Source organism: Crocuta crocuta, unplaced genomic scaffold (genome assembly GCF_008692635.1).
Source record: "Crocuta crocuta isolate KB4526 unplaced genomic scaffold, BGI_CrCroc_1.0 scaffold751, whole genome shotgun sequence".
NCBI classification, from domain to species: Eukaryota; Metazoa; Chordata; class Mammalia; order Carnivora; family Hyaenidae; genus Crocuta; species Crocuta crocuta.
The window spans coordinates 847,382-862,808 of NW_027530353.1; the positions used below are offsets into that span (position 1 = coordinate 847,382).

At 43.3% G+C, this 15,427-nt stretch overlaps 1 pseudogene; it reads left to right on the forward strand.

Moving 5' to 3' along the window:
* LOC144233025 (large ribosomal subunit protein uL10 pseudogene) overlaps positions 1 to 15,324 on the forward strand; it is an 80,149-nt pseudogene extending 64,825 nt beyond the window's left edge.
* The last annotated feature ends 103 nt before the right edge of the window (positions 15,325 to 15,427 follow it).

The following is a 15,427-nucleotide window of genomic DNA, read 5'->3' on the forward strand; positions in this document are numbered from 1 at the left end:
ACTCTGAAACAGGCTCCAGGCTCTGAGCTGGCAGTCAGCACAGAGCCCGACGCGGGGCTCGAACCCATGAACCTCGAGATCATGACGCAAGTGAAAGTCAGACGTTCAACCAACTAAGCCACCCAGGCGCCCCAGATGTAGACTGTTCTTACAAGTGCCTACTCTGCCCACAAAGGCAGCATTTCCAAGCTGGGAAGAGTCCATACCAATTATGACAGTACGGTCTCATTTTTGAGAAGAGGAAATTAGGACCAAAATAAATTATGTAATTTGCTCAAAGTTAAACAGTGAATTCGTTTCGGGGTCAACCACCGGCACCAGGTCCCTTGATTGCTCCCTAGGGCTGTCCACAACACCCACTGCCTGTCAATCATTTGTTGCCAAAATTAGCATCAACAGGAGGAGGCCGCCTGGAGCTCTCCCAGCCCCTCATTCCTCTCTCGCAGTTCTTGCGCTAGGCCAGCTTTTTGGAAAGCTACAACAGAAAGAGTATATAAATACTACATTTCTAAAATAATGTTTAATGTTTATTTATTTTGAGAGAGAGAGCAAGCAAGCACAAGCAAGGGAGGGGCAGAGAGACAGAGAGACACACAGAGAGAGAGAGAGAGAGAGAGAGAGAGAATCCCAAGCAGGCTCCACGCCTCAGATCTCTCTCAACAACTCTCCCAACTCAGATCATGATCTGAGGGGAAATCAAAAGTCGAATGCTTAGCTGACTGAGCCACCCAGCCTCCCCTGTAATGACTACATTTCTACGGGGCACATGAGTGGGTCAGTTGGTTAAGCGTCTGACTTTGGCTCAGGTATGATCTCGTGGTTTGTGGGTTCAACCCCACATTGGGCTCTGTGCTGACAGCTTGGAACCTGGAGTCTGCTTCAGATTCCGTGTGTGTCTCTCTCTGCCCCTCCCCCCTCATGCTTTNACTTGTAATACTTGAGTTCTCTCAGGGGCTGAACTCTTCGTTTATTGAGGAGGGAGACATCCTCTCTAATTCAACCACACAACTGAGAAAAGCATTTGAGTAGCAAGAATAAAATCTCAATATCAAATCTGCCCTTTGCTCTCCTGTCTCTCCGGCTGGCTCTGACTTGGAGTTATCTGAAACAGGCCTGCTATTCTTGGAAGAGAAGATGCTCTAGAAATAAGAAAAAATTTTCCTGCAGGGAAGCTATGGTCACAAAGAGAACACATTAATTTCTATTTCTCGTTAAGGAGAGAATATCATTTTAGGACTTGCTTTCTGTTTCACTCACTTCCCCATCACCAAGCTCTCTTGTAAGAGGGGCAAGTTAATTTCAGATGAAACTGGAAAAGGGATTGTTATAAAAACATTCCTCCTGTTCTGTCTGCTATGCTCCTAGTCAAACTCAAGTTCAATGTGTGGAAGGTATCTCGGGGCTCCTAAAACAACTCAACCATGAACTTGACTCATGACATAAAGGCACTTCAGCCTTCCTCTTAGAGCATTTCCTCTTTACTCCAAGCACAGTTCTCTTTGACAAATTTGTCTGTCCCAGGAATGCAAACATTGAGGTTCTGATGAGGGGACACCTTAGCATGTGACAGAGGTGACACTATCAATGAAGAGACAGAAAACCATAAAATCAGAGAGGGAGCTAGTCTGTTTGCCCAGGGCCCTCCCAGCTTAACAGTTAATCCTTTGCCAATCAGGACTCCACCCATATTCAACTGGTCATCTAATTTACAAAGAAAATGTGTCATAATTGCTTAGGATTGCACAGCATCACCTCATTTGTCCAGAGGTCAGTAACTTCTGAACCCCACTTGTCAGAACTTGGCCAAGAACACAGGAGTGAAACTGTGCCCTGAGAAACATGATGAACTGAAGCAAGGTTCAGGCTCTGAAGTTTAGGTACTTTACTCATGGCAGAGGCTTCATCCAAAGCCAATTTCATTTTCATCCTTACCAACTTCTAACCAGCATGATTACGTGATTCCTCAGCCCACAGTTACCTTAGAAATAGCAAGTATTTAAAAGGTAGTTGTCTGAGGCACCTGGGTGGCTCAGTCAGTTGAGTGTCCGACATCGGCTCAGGTCATGATTTCACAGTTCATGGGTTCAAGCCCCGCGTCGGGCTCTGTGCTGACAGCTCAGAGCCTGGAGCCTGTTTCAGATTCTGTGTCTCCCTCTCCCTCTGCCCCTCCCCAACCCATGCTGTGCTTCTCTCTGTCCCAATAATAATAAACATTAAAAAATAATAATTTAGGGGCGCCTGGGTGGCTTAGTCGGTTAAGCATCCGACTTTCGCTTAGGTCATGATCTCGCGGTTCATGGGTTCGAGCCCCGCGTCGGGCTCTGTGCTGACTGCCAGCTCAGAGCCTGGAGCCTGTTTCGGTCTGTGACTCCCTCTCTCTCTGACCCTCCCCTGCTCACACTGTCTCTCTCTCTCTCTCCTAGAAATAAATAAAACATTAAAAAATAATAATAATAATTTAAAAAATAATAAAAGGTAGCTGCCTTGCTCAACTGATGGATGGTGAAGGAGAGATACTGAAAGTTAATAAATGCAATACCACCTAGATGTGGATTCAGTTTAGAAGCTAACAGACCCCAGACCTCATTAGTTCGTAGAGGACTGCCATATGATAGGCCAGCCTATCCATGAGTGTCAAGAACGATGGATGTCTGTGGTTCCTTCATGCCCTTCAGATGGAACTTTGCACATCAAACCCTCGGAGAAACCCCTCCAGTGATTGTACTGGAAGCAGCCTTAACCCATTATTGTTTCTCAACACCCTTTATGTTTTCTTCCCAGCACCTATCAAAATTTATAATCATGTTATTTATGACCTTACTGGGGTTTTTTTTACACTTGCCTACCTACTGGAAGAGGTATGAGCTCCATGTGGCAAAGAGCCATGTCCTTCTGATTCGTCACTGACTGACAAATCCTGGCTCGGTGCTTGTCAAATGTAAGGTACTTGATAAATAAATGTTGGGTGAATAAAGAAATGTTACCAGGGGGCACCTAGGTGGCTCAGTCAGTTGGGTGTCCGACTCTTAGTTTTGGCTCAGGTCCATGATCTCATGGTTTTGTGAGCTCAAGCCCCACATGGGGTGGCATGAAGCCTGCTTGGGATTCTCTCTCTCCCCCTCTCTCTCTGCCCATCCCTCCACTTGCGCCATCTCTCTCAAAATAAATAAACTTTAAAAAATAAAAAAAAAAGAAATGTTACCAGAGAAGCACCTATGTTCCTTAATTACACTATATCTACTTTAGAAACATTTTTTTTAATTGAGGAATGCTCCTCAGAAAGGTAGTTAAAGGATGTTATTTCCCAGAAGGACAGGAGACTTGGGAAAAGGTAACCACTGTTTATTCAGCAACTATGATGTACCAGGAATGTTAATCCTCACAGTAACAGAGCAAAATAGGTGTGATTAGTCATTTCACTGATGAGGAAACAAGTTAAGCAACTTTCCAGTTTTGTGCACCTAGTGGGAAAGCCTGCATTCAAGTTTAAGGTACAGTTCCCATTACTTAGGTGGGTAAATCTTCAACTATCTTCATTTATGAGTTAGCTCCTTGATTGTCTGAGGTGCTGGTTGGGCCAAAACCAAGAACTAGGGTCCAAAGAGACAAATTAGGAAGGGAGGAAGGGAGGAAGCTCTTGTAGATGGTGGCTGAGTCAGCTCTGAGAGTCACGGCAGAGATGAGGCTCAAAGGCCAGACATGGGATTAGGAAAGGACAGAATCAAATGTCAGGGGTCCCGTGAAGACAGGATCTGAGTCACTCTTCAGCTCACTAAAATCTGGCTTCCTACCCCCAAACTTTCCCCAAACAGCTCTCATTAATGTCACCCATGACTTTGACATCAACAAATCCAATGGGTAATATTTATTCTTTATCCTGCATGGCTTCTTGGTAGCATTTGGCATTCTGGCCATTTCCGCCTTTGTGAATCATTGTTTACCCATGGCTTCCCTGCACCCTCTCTCCTGGTCTTCCTCTTACCTACTTGCCTCTCCATCTCAGTCTGATTTGCCACTTCACTCTGCTCTACCCGGGCAATAAATATCAGGGTTTCAAGGTCAAGGTGAGACTTCTTTCTCTTCTGTCTCCCAGTCTGTACACCTCCTCTCTCTAGGTAAACTCATCCATTCCCATGACTCTAGATATTATTGACCAGCTGATGACTCTTTAAAATTTTATTTCCCATCCTACACTACCCTTCTGAGCTTCAGATTTGACCTAGCGATTGCCCACTTGGCATTGCTCTTTGGATATTCCAAAGGCAGTTCAAATTGAACCTGTTCAAGTACAAACTGACCCATTGCCATGTTGTCTTTAATAGTCCTCATCTTAATAAATGAGCCCATCTACCTACTTGAGCAAGGCAGGAACTTAGCATGATCTTTATTATCTGCTTCTCCCTCAATCCTCACATATAAACCTACCTACCAATTATCTTTTTTTTTTCTTTTCTGGAACCACACTTAATTGGCCTCTCCACCTCCATCCTTGGTCTCTTCCAATCCATTCTGCATGTTGTCACCAGAGATTTGTTTCTAAAACACAAATCTGACTATGTCATCCCCACTCTAACCATAGAATAAAACACCAATTTCTACATGGTCCATATATTCCTGAATGACCTGACTTCTGCTTTTATCTCTAGGCCCATCTCGATCTTTACTAATTCTCTATTTTTGGATCCTTGCCACCAATGGCCTTCTTTCAGTTTCTAGAATGTACCATGCTCCCTTTAGCCTTAAGGCTTTGACAAATTCTATCCCTCTGCCTGGAACATGATCACCCCTTTCTATCATCCCACATTTGGTCAATCCTTAGGTCCCAACTCAGATGTTACTTCCACAGGGTCCATGTACATTTTGAACCCCATAACACACACACACACACACACACACACACACACACACAGGATTAAGTTCCCCTAATACCCAACATACTTGTTCATAGGTCCCTATCCATTGTGTATCCATTGTGATTAATGTCTCTCCCAATGAAGTATAGTCTTGGAGAAGTGGGGCATGGAGATTGCTCATTAGTTTGCCTCAGAGAGAAGCACAGCATTTTGCACAGAGAGGATTTGTGAGTATTTGTCGAATGAAGGGAAGAAGAAGAAATGTAGGGGGCCTTTCCGGTATCGACAGCTTATATATATTAGGCAGTGGGTAGGCAGTACGCAGGTGTATCTGGCTGAAAGTGAGAGATGTGGTGTTATCAGTAGAGAATGTGTCACTTATTTATAAGGCAATAAACACTTTACTTCGTCATTAGATTTCTTTGATTTTACAAAGCTGAGTCATTGCCAATAATTTTTTGTTGTGATTGTTGCTGTTTCGGTAAATTATATTTCTGCATTAACTTTCAATTCACTATTTGAGGTATATTACCTTATAGAAATATTTTTGAGAGAGAGAGACAGAGAGTGGGCAGGGGAGGGGCAGAGAGAGAGGGAGACACAGAATCCGAAGCAGGCTCCAGGCTCTGAGCTGTCAGCACGGAGCCCAGCATGCAACTTGAACTCACGAACTGTGAGACCATGACCCGAGCCAAAGTCAGACCCTTAACTGACTGAGCCACCCAGGTGCTCCTCCATTAATAGAAATTTAAAATAAACTTATTTATTTATTTTTTTTTAACTTGGACAAGAGTGCAGTTAAAATGGCAGCTGTGTCTGAACTAGACGTAGTACTGATGGCAATTTTGCATAGATCTATGACAGTTTTATCAGTTCCAGATGGTCTTTCCTATCCTTGTGTCCAACTTTTCTTCTCCAATAAAAGAGATTTCTTAAGACCTGAAGACCATCCTCTGTGGATTCAGATTGCTTGAGTTGGTTCAGCATCCAGCACTCCTTCTGATAATGGCCCCTAAGCGCACTGACTTAGCATGCTGCTTCAACTCAGTCTGAGTGGTTGGGTGGGACTGACCCATCCCTGGCCCCAGGGCTGGGTGAGTGATCTGTGTCTGATCAGGGTACCACTTCTCCTGGCCAAAGTGACTGGTACACAGAAAGACACAGTTGGGCCAGTGGGATTCAATCCTGGTTCTTTGAATTGAGTGGAAAAAAAAAAAAAAAAGAAACTCTCCTTCCTCCTTCCTTGATGAAAGAGTAGAAGTAAGTGTGTGGTGCCTTCTGCACTCTTGAACCAAGAAAGTGAAAATGGAGGGCCACATGGGTGACTCAGTTCGTTAAGTGTTTGGCTTTGGCTCAGGTGATGATCTCACGGTTCATGGGTTCAAGCCCCCCCTGCCCCCCACATGGGGCTCTGTGTTGCCAGTGTGGAGCCTGTTTGGGAAACTCACTCTTTCCTCTCTCTGTCCCTCCCCCACTCACGCTTTCTCTGTCTCTCAAAATAGATAAATAAACTTAAAAAAAAATCCGTCTCTTATTAAGAAAGAAAAAAAAAAAAGAAAATGGAGCCAATACACAGAAAAGCAGAAGTGGGGGGTCAGGAAGATGATGTCAATGGGCATAATTTGAGTGTCAGTGCCATCATACATCCAGGGCTGGGGCAAAAACTTTTTCTGTAAAGGGTCAACTAGGAAATTAGGTTTTGTGGGCCTGTTGTGACCACGGCCCTCATAGCACAAAAACAGGGACAAACAATATGTAAACTAATGAGTGAAGCTAAGTTCCAAAAATTTTATTTATGGGTACTGAAATTTGAACTTCACATAATTTGTATGTGCCCTGAAATGCCACCCTTCTTTTGATTTTTTTCCCCAACCACTTAAAAAGTGCAAAAATAATAGGCCATCAGCCAGATTGGCTCACCCGACTACTTGCCAACGCCAGATCTAGTCTTTTCATTAGTGGGCTTGTAAATTCCTTTTTTGCCTTAAATCAATCAGAGTGTGGGGGTTCTTTGTTTTTCTTTTACTTTTTTTTTTCTGTTATTTGCAAGTGAAAGAGTCCTGACCTTATCCCACACCTGGGATTTTAGTTTCTCTTTCTTCTTAGCCTAAGCAGCCAAGAGGTCTGGACAACTTGTAGAAATGAATATCTAAGACACTCTTTTCACACCTGCTAAGGTGGGAAAAAATGTTTGACAATATCTCAGCTGGTAAGCTGTAGGAAAGCTGGGATTTCTTGATGTATCGGCTTCAACATCCATATGAAAAATTCATTAATGAAAGTAACCATGCAGTTTGTTATACATTTACTAACTTAAAAAAAGTTACTAACTTAAGAGCCTGAAATTTGATGAAAAGAACTTCTTCTTTCATCACTCATTTATTCATTCACTCATTCATCATCTATTCTGTTCCATCAAACAGAATGGCGTGTTTGTGTTTGACCCTTTCCAGATGGATCTCCCTTGACTCAAAAATACCATATTAGATTTTAGTATTAATATTGTCACCATGGCCTTAGGTCGAATTTATCACTCAAACCAGAGTATATTGCTAACGGCGTTTTTAACAGTACCCTCAATCATTTATTCCTGATTAAAGTTGTCTCCATCAATTGGCATCTATCTTTCTTACCCACCATTACCTGTTTATTCGTCATTAAATCGGTGCTTGGTGTTTTAAAACCCTAGTCTTTAATTTAAAGCAAAGTTCAACAAAAAGAAATGAACAAATAATTATAATAAATTGATCTTTATGCTAATAATTAACTCCATATACTCTACAAGCTTGAAATACATGCTTAAAATTACTTTTTTCCTTTTCTACCAAATATTATTTATGTATATATTTATTTATTTAAATATGATTTATTGTCAAGTTGGCTAAGAGGAAATTGATTTGCCCCAATGTGCCTCCTAAAGTAGACACTTGAATTACTCGGCCGTGCAAACTAATGATGAAAGGAAATGTAAATCTGTATTGAAACACTAACAGAGCCCTAACCTGCAAAAAATATCCACTAATCACATGATGCTCTTTGTACTTCTACCCCAACAAAATCACTACTTCCATGTTTGCATGTTGTCTCTCAGGAAGAGAATTTGTACACTTGACATTGTTCTCACCATGGCATCCAAATTCCTGCATGTGTTCCTATTGGAACTCGCCATTGAAATTTTGCATTGCTTCGTGTTTCTACACAGTCTTCAGAGTGACCAATTTATTGGCAACATGACATTACAAAATATTACGTTTCCTTTATATATATAGTAAGCAGAAAGATTGTATTTCCTTGACGTTTCAGAAAATGCTTCACTGCGTATTCACATGTGTGTATTTCTTGGGGTTTCTGAACCATCTAGAGCCTCTAAGGACCATTCAAGGGTTCATTTACCATTTCCTTCTTGGATATTAAGCAGCTCCTCTTGATTTAGTGACTGTCTATTCTCTCCTGTCCAGATCATAGAGGTTGTACATCTACTTTATGGGCATACCAAAAACAGAAATAGTAATTCCATTACGAGTCCTATAGCTAAACATGGATTTCTTACCTTTTTTACTTTTTTTTTTTTTACCTTTTGGAAAGAGAACATGCATGAATGGGGGAGGGGGTGCGGAGGGGAAAGAGAGAGAGAGAGAGAGAGAGAATCTTAAGCCTACTCTGTGGGATTGAGCCATCCCACAATCCTGAGATCATGACCTGAGCCAAAATCAAAACTCAGAAGCTCAACCAACTGAGCCAACCAGGCGCCCCTGATTTCTTGTTTTTAACGAAGGGCATTTATTAGAGTCAGGGCAGCGTGTGTGTCCTCCGGGAAGACAGCCTGAAAGGCAGCCTCTGGGGTGGCGGAGAGACTTCATGACTTTGGGGACACCTCCCCTTCCGCCCTTCTTCCCTTCCCCCCTTTTCCCTGCAGTGGAGGATGGTCAGACCTCCAGCTGGGAGGGCAGCCAGTGAAGCAGAGGCAGCCTCTGTGAGCTGCTGTCTGGAGCCAGCATCCCTCGAAAACTTTCATTGGGTCATTTTTATCATCTCTTCACAACTTGAGGTCTCTTCAAGGTCCTCTGGCCTCTGAACAGTCAGAGAGGAGCTGTGAACAAATTCTCAGCAGCAGGAAAGTGAAGACGGAGGCCCCACCCACACTGGGAAGGGCAGGAGGGCAAGCGAGCCTCTCTGCTTGTCTTTTTGGACTGAGAACGGATCATTTGTCTACATAAAAGAGAGTTTAGGAGAGCTGCAGGTGCAGATGGTGGGCTTTGCTGTGTTCGTCTGCTGGTCCCGTACCTTGCGAGGTGGCATTTGGAGGAGTGCTACTTCTGAATTGCTTTAAGTATAAACTCAGTGGGGGGTGCCTGGGTGGCTCAGTCGGTTAAGCATCCGACTTCAGCTCAGGTCGTGATCTCACAGTTCCTGGGTTCGAGCCCCGCGTCAGGCTCTGTGCTGACAGCTAGCTCAGAGTCTGGAGCCTGTTTCAGAATCTGTGTCTCCCTCTCTCTCTGACCCTCCCCTGCTCACGCTGTCTCTCTTTCTCAGGAATAAATAAAACATTTAAAAATTAAAAAAAAAAAGAATAAACTCAGTGGCTCCAAGGGTATAAACATTTTTAAAAATCCTGAAGTGTTTTTTTTTTCATATTCTCAAATTTCGAGAATGCTACCAGCAAGGAATAAATGTCTAGTTTCACCCTGAACGCATTGGCCATATATATATGAATATATTCACTGAAAAGTAATTAAGTTTTCTCGGATTTCTAAGAAGGAAAAATATTTTTCATTTCTATTTTTTAAATGTTTATTTATTTTTGAGAGAGAGAGAGAGACAGAGCATGAGGGAGGGAAGGGCAGAGAGAAAGAGAGACACAGGATCTGAAGCAGGCTCCAGGCTCCGGAGCTGTCAGCACGGAGCCCGATGCGGGGCTCCAACTCAAGAACTGTGAGATCATGACCTGAGCCAAAGTCGGACGCTGAAATCAACTGAGCCACCCAGGGGCCCTCAAAAATATTTTTTATTTCTATTTGATTTACTCTCATTTATATGTTCATGTTCTATGTCCCCTTATTTGGATGAGTTTTGTTTTGTGCTTCACTGCCATGTATAATTCTGTTTGAATCCTTCTCTGGTTATTTCCTTGCTCTCCTTCCCATGGTAGGTTTTTATGTGTGAATTGTGCTCCATCTCCTTTTAGTTTTACCTTAGATAGATGGTAAATATCTTAATAATTTAATGCTATGTGTATTTATTTTAAGCTCTTACAAAAATATTACTTTATATATGTAATGAATCAAAGATATGTAAGGTGGGCTATTAGTGTTATATTTTGTGTGTGCTTTTTTCATCTTTATTAGTTTAGTTGGAAATTCTGTTATCTCTATGATTTTCATTTTGGCTACAGTTAAATATTTTTAAAGTTATTTACTAGTGTTTTGTGAGAAATAGAGGGTGCAGTTTCAATAATATTTAGTATCTCCATGATTTCTCAAGAAGTCTGAAAACAGTGTACCCCGTTGAAGAGAGATTGACCCCTAATTTTAATTTACTAAGTAACACCACACTGTTAATGCTGAAATGGAGTGTAGGCACTCTTCTAGTAAATGCCAGGTGACTGGTGTTATATATGAGTCAAATATATTTGATTACAAAGAGACATCCACGAGGAACTCACGTTCTATTCTTTCCTTTGGGAAGGCTGAATCATAGTAAGGAAAGAGCAGGATGTGAACCAGTCCTGAGCTGTCTTACTCAAGCCTATCACTGTTATCATGACCAAACTTACCTCTAGATTCTACCCAAACAGAAATCATAGGAAGTCTGAAACATCAATAGAGATTATTGTTACGCTAAGCTTTTACAGTTTGCTAAAGAACAACAGTATCTAGAGAAACGTGTCACCAAACATCTTCCCTTTCTAGCTATAGGTACATTATACCTCAGTGTCAAAAAGAGAGGTAAGCTGACTGTCGTGTCTGAATGTTTCAAATGATCTCTGGGCAACTGTCTAAATAACATCTGATTTACCTTAACATCCTTAGCTATTCCTTGGTAATCATGGCAAAAATGTTTTGGCAGCCCTACCAAAATATAGCAGCTTGAAGGCACACAATGATACAGCAGCAGAAGAGGAATGAGCAGTGAAACCAGCATTTGCCCTGCAAGTCAGCAATTCTGCATCTAGGTATTTACCCAAGTGAAATGACAACATACATCGACACAAAGGCTTGTACATGAATATCCATAGCAATTTTATTGATATTGATAATGACCAAGAATTGGAAACAACCCAATGTCCAACAACTGGTGAATGGGTAAGCAAAATATGGCATACCCATACGAGAGAGTATTAACTCAGCAAGAAAAGGAATAAATTAATCATAAGCACAACCACATAGATGACTATCAAAATCAAGAAACTGAGTGCAAAAGCTAGATACAAAATACTTCTTACTGTATAGTTCCTTTTGAAGTCTAGATTCCTTCTGAAATTCTAGAAAATGCCAACTAGAGTCTAGGGATATAAGGTAGATCAGTAGTTGCCTAAAGCAAGGGGCAAAGGGATGGGTCTCCAAAGGAGTATGAAAACCTTTTGAGGGATGTGAAAATGTTCCTTATATTTAAAAAAAAATTTTTTTCTGTTCAATGATTTTTTTTTACTCAAGTTAGTCTTGGCTTCAGGAGTAGAACCTAGTGATTCATTTCTTACATATGACACCTCTTACAGTGCTCATCCCCAAAAGTGCTCTTTTTAATGCCCATCACCTATTTAACCCCCCACATCTACCCACCCTCCATTCCAGAAATCCTTTTTGCTCTCTGTATTTAAGTCTCTTATGATTTGCCTCCCTCTTCATTTTTATCTTGTTTTTCCTTCCCTTCCCCTGTGTTCATCTGTTGAATTTCTCAAACTCAACACAGGAGTGAAATCATGTGATAGCTGTCTTTCTCTAACTATTTTGCTTAGAATAATACATGCCAGTTCCATCCACATTGTTGCAAATGGCAAGATTTCAGTCTTTTTCATTGTTGAGTAGTATTCCATTGTATATGTATACCACTTCTTTATCCATTTATTAGTTGATGGACATTTGGGCTCTTTCCATAATTTGGCTACTGTTGATAGCGCTGCTAAAAACATTGGGGTGCACATTTTAAAGATTTAATTTTGGGGCACCTGGGTGGTTCAGTCTGTTGAGCCTTGGACTTTGGCTCAGGTCATGATCTCAAGGCTGGTGAGTTCAAGCCCTGCATCAGGCTCTGAGCTGTCAGAGCCTGGAGCCTGCATCAGATTCTGTGTCTCCCTCGCTCTCTGCCCCTCCCCCACTTGCACTCTCTCAAAAATAAACATTTAAAAAATAATGATAATTTAAAAAATAGTTTATTTACACCCACACTGGGTGCCTGAACGGACAATTCTGAGATCAAGAGTCATATGCTCCACCCACTGAACCACTCAGGCCCTCTCAAAATGCCCTCTATCTTGGTTGTGGTGGTGATTTCACAGGTGCTTACCATGTCACTACTCACTGAATTGTACACCTTAAGCAGATACGGTTTATTATAAGTAAACTATGCCTTGGTCAAGTTGATAATAATTTTTTTAATAGACAAAAGATTTAAAACAGATACTTCACAAATGGCCAATAAGTACATGAAAGAGCTCAATACCTGCAAACAATAAAGAAATGCAAATTTAAACCAACCATTTAATGCATGCATTTTACTGCATGTAAATTATACCTTAATTTTTAAAGTTCGGCTCTTAAAAAGAGAATTAAAATAAATTTTCTTTTCAAATCAGAAACAAAGCACCCAGAAATTTCACTTGCAAATGTGCGAAATCCGTACTCCGGGTTATTCCTTCAACATTGTTCACAAATACTCTAAACGTCCTTCAATTAGGAACCAGGGAAATAATTTATAGTATATACATCCAAGGAAGCACTCTACTGTGGCAAAAAGAATGAGGAACTGTATTCCACTGATGTATCTGCAGGTTCTGATGTAGCTGATTAACCCTGCCCCTTTGAAACCTGTTCTCTACTTGCTTCCAGAACAGTAGAGCAGGCCACTCCTCTCCCTTGCTTTTTCCTCCTTATGTCCTGGGTCTCTTTCACATTAGAGGTCCCAGTGCTCAGGACTCAATCACCTGTCCTTCTCATTAATATTCTCTTCTAATCCCTTTATGATCTCATTCAGCCTCAAGACTTTGAGTAGTATCTGTATGATGATCCTAATTTTTGTGTCTTACCTGGACCTCTCTCCTAAAGCTTAACTTGTAGATGCAACTCCTTACCCAATATCTCCATTTGAAAATCTAAAAGGATCTCACACATAGCAAGTTCAAAACCAGACTCTTAGATCTCTCCCTTCCAAACCCCCCTCTCCCCACCTCTATTTTCCATTTCAGTGAAGACTACCGTCTTCTACTTGCAGACCAGGGCCTTCAGGTCATCCTTGGCTCTTGTCTTCCCCTCACGCCCCAGATTCAACTCATCAGAAATCTGTATCAGCTCTTGCATCCAAATCCAACCAGAATCTAACCACATCTCATCACCTCCACAGCACCAAGCCAGGCCCCCATCTCACCTGGATTATTGCAAAAGCTTCTTCTCTGCCTTCATTCTACGCTGGACTCAGCCACAAGAGAGATCCAGTTAAGACATAAGTCAATCACGCATGCCACTACTCTGTTCAAAGTCTTCCAACGTTTTCCCCATCTATTTTTTAGGAAAAGCTGAAAATGTTACTAGGCCCGACCAAGGCCCTGAGGTCCCCCTGCCCCCTGGAACCTCAGCCCCTGCCTCTGTCCCACTCCCCACTCCATTCCAGCCACACTGGCCCTCTTGCTGTCCCCTGTATAAACAAGGCCTCCTCTTCCCAGACCCCTGTCAGACTCGCAGACTCTCCCCCATGCATTCACATGTTCCCTTCTCACCGAGGCCCTCCACGCCATCTCATTTAAGTTCACTGATCTGTATGCTCCTTCCTTCCTGTGTTGTTCTCCAGCCCTTATCCTAAAAAATTCTGCGTACTGGCAGCCTTCGCCCATTAGAGTATGTGCCGGGCACTGTTCTCCCAATCGGGGGATGGAAAAGGAAGCCGCACTCAGCACACAGAAGTCTCTCAATCAAGTGCATGTATACACGTGCGATGGCCTCGGAGTTTGCTACACATTTACCTGGAACTCCCTGAAGGCCCTCTTCCATTCGCTCTTCTCCTTAACCCCAGACTGAGATGTGAAAAGGTCTCTTCTCCTGTAGCTCTGTGTCCCACAGCTGGTATAAGAGGCGACAAACCAATGAGCTATCTGGGAAGGCAACCAGAAGACCATCCTGCTGCTGCTTCAGAAAAAGAACTGGTGACTTCTGTGTACCAACCACCCTGGAGAGAGCACAGCAGCCTGGACCTTGTCCTCGATCCTCTGGTCATAGCAGAGCCCTAATGCCTCGACCTTGGGTCAAATAACATTTGAGGCAGAATCCTGGAACCCAGGAAGGGCGCCTTGCAGGGGCAAAAAGCAGTGGAAACAGGAAGCAAAAGACCTGCATTTCCCAGAAAATGGTCTCTTTCTGTCTTCTGTGCCCCAGAAGGCAGCCTCTAGTTCAGGGGACAGTACATCACTGACGGAGATTGGTCCGTGAAGCTGTCTGAAGCCACAGGATTTACCTTCATCTTTATCTAGAACTTGGGGTCATTGGATCGCCCAGGAATAGGTAAAGGTGTCACACCCCAGTAGAAACACAGCCAGCCGACCTCCCCAAGGGCTGGCCGTATGGGAACTGAAGGGATCTGGTGACAGGGAGCACATGAGAGCTTCTCCGCTCAAGGGTTGTCCTCTTTTCTCCAGAAGATGTGGCCACTCTTCACGGAGGTCCTAGCCTCTGTCACATAAGTCAGTTCAGGGGCGCTGGGGAGCTGAGGTGCGCTGGTTACCACCTGGCACTTCCCTGAAGACTTGGTGGGGACGATCCAAAGGGTCAGGTGTTTTCAGTCACTTTCTCGGAGAAGAGTTAAAATTGGTGGCCGGGGAGGAAACGGATGTTTCCCACTGAGCGCAGTTACTCGGCGCAGTTGGGTGAGGGGAGCGGGGGACTGGACTGGGGTGGGGGAGGGGCACTGGAAGAAAGGCTCCGCCCAATGCCAAGTGCAGGCTGCAGGAGAGCCCTGGCTCAGTCTGAGGTGAACTTAGAACAAAACCACCTTTGAAGGGAAGAAAGGCATCCCAGGGCTTGTCTGAGGAACCACGCAGAGCGGAATATGCCCTCCGTGGTGGTGGGACCGGGTGCTCAAGCCTCTGCTTTTTTCTCTGGTTCCCTGAGGCGCAGGTGTCCCCAGGACCCCCTCAGTGCTGCCAGCTGAAAGAGAAACCGCCGCAGCCAGTTGCCCCGGAGACGTCTGGGACCTCCCCCTCCTGCAGGTGCCGGGCAATTCCGAAAAGAAACTTGAGAAACCTTCCAAATCTCCGAAGAGGGGGTGAGGGTGTGGGGGAGGAACACATATTTCCATTCCTTGTCTTGCTGAAATCAAGGAACGCTCCGCCCTGCCCCCACCCCACCCCACCCCCTGCCCCCATTCTCCCT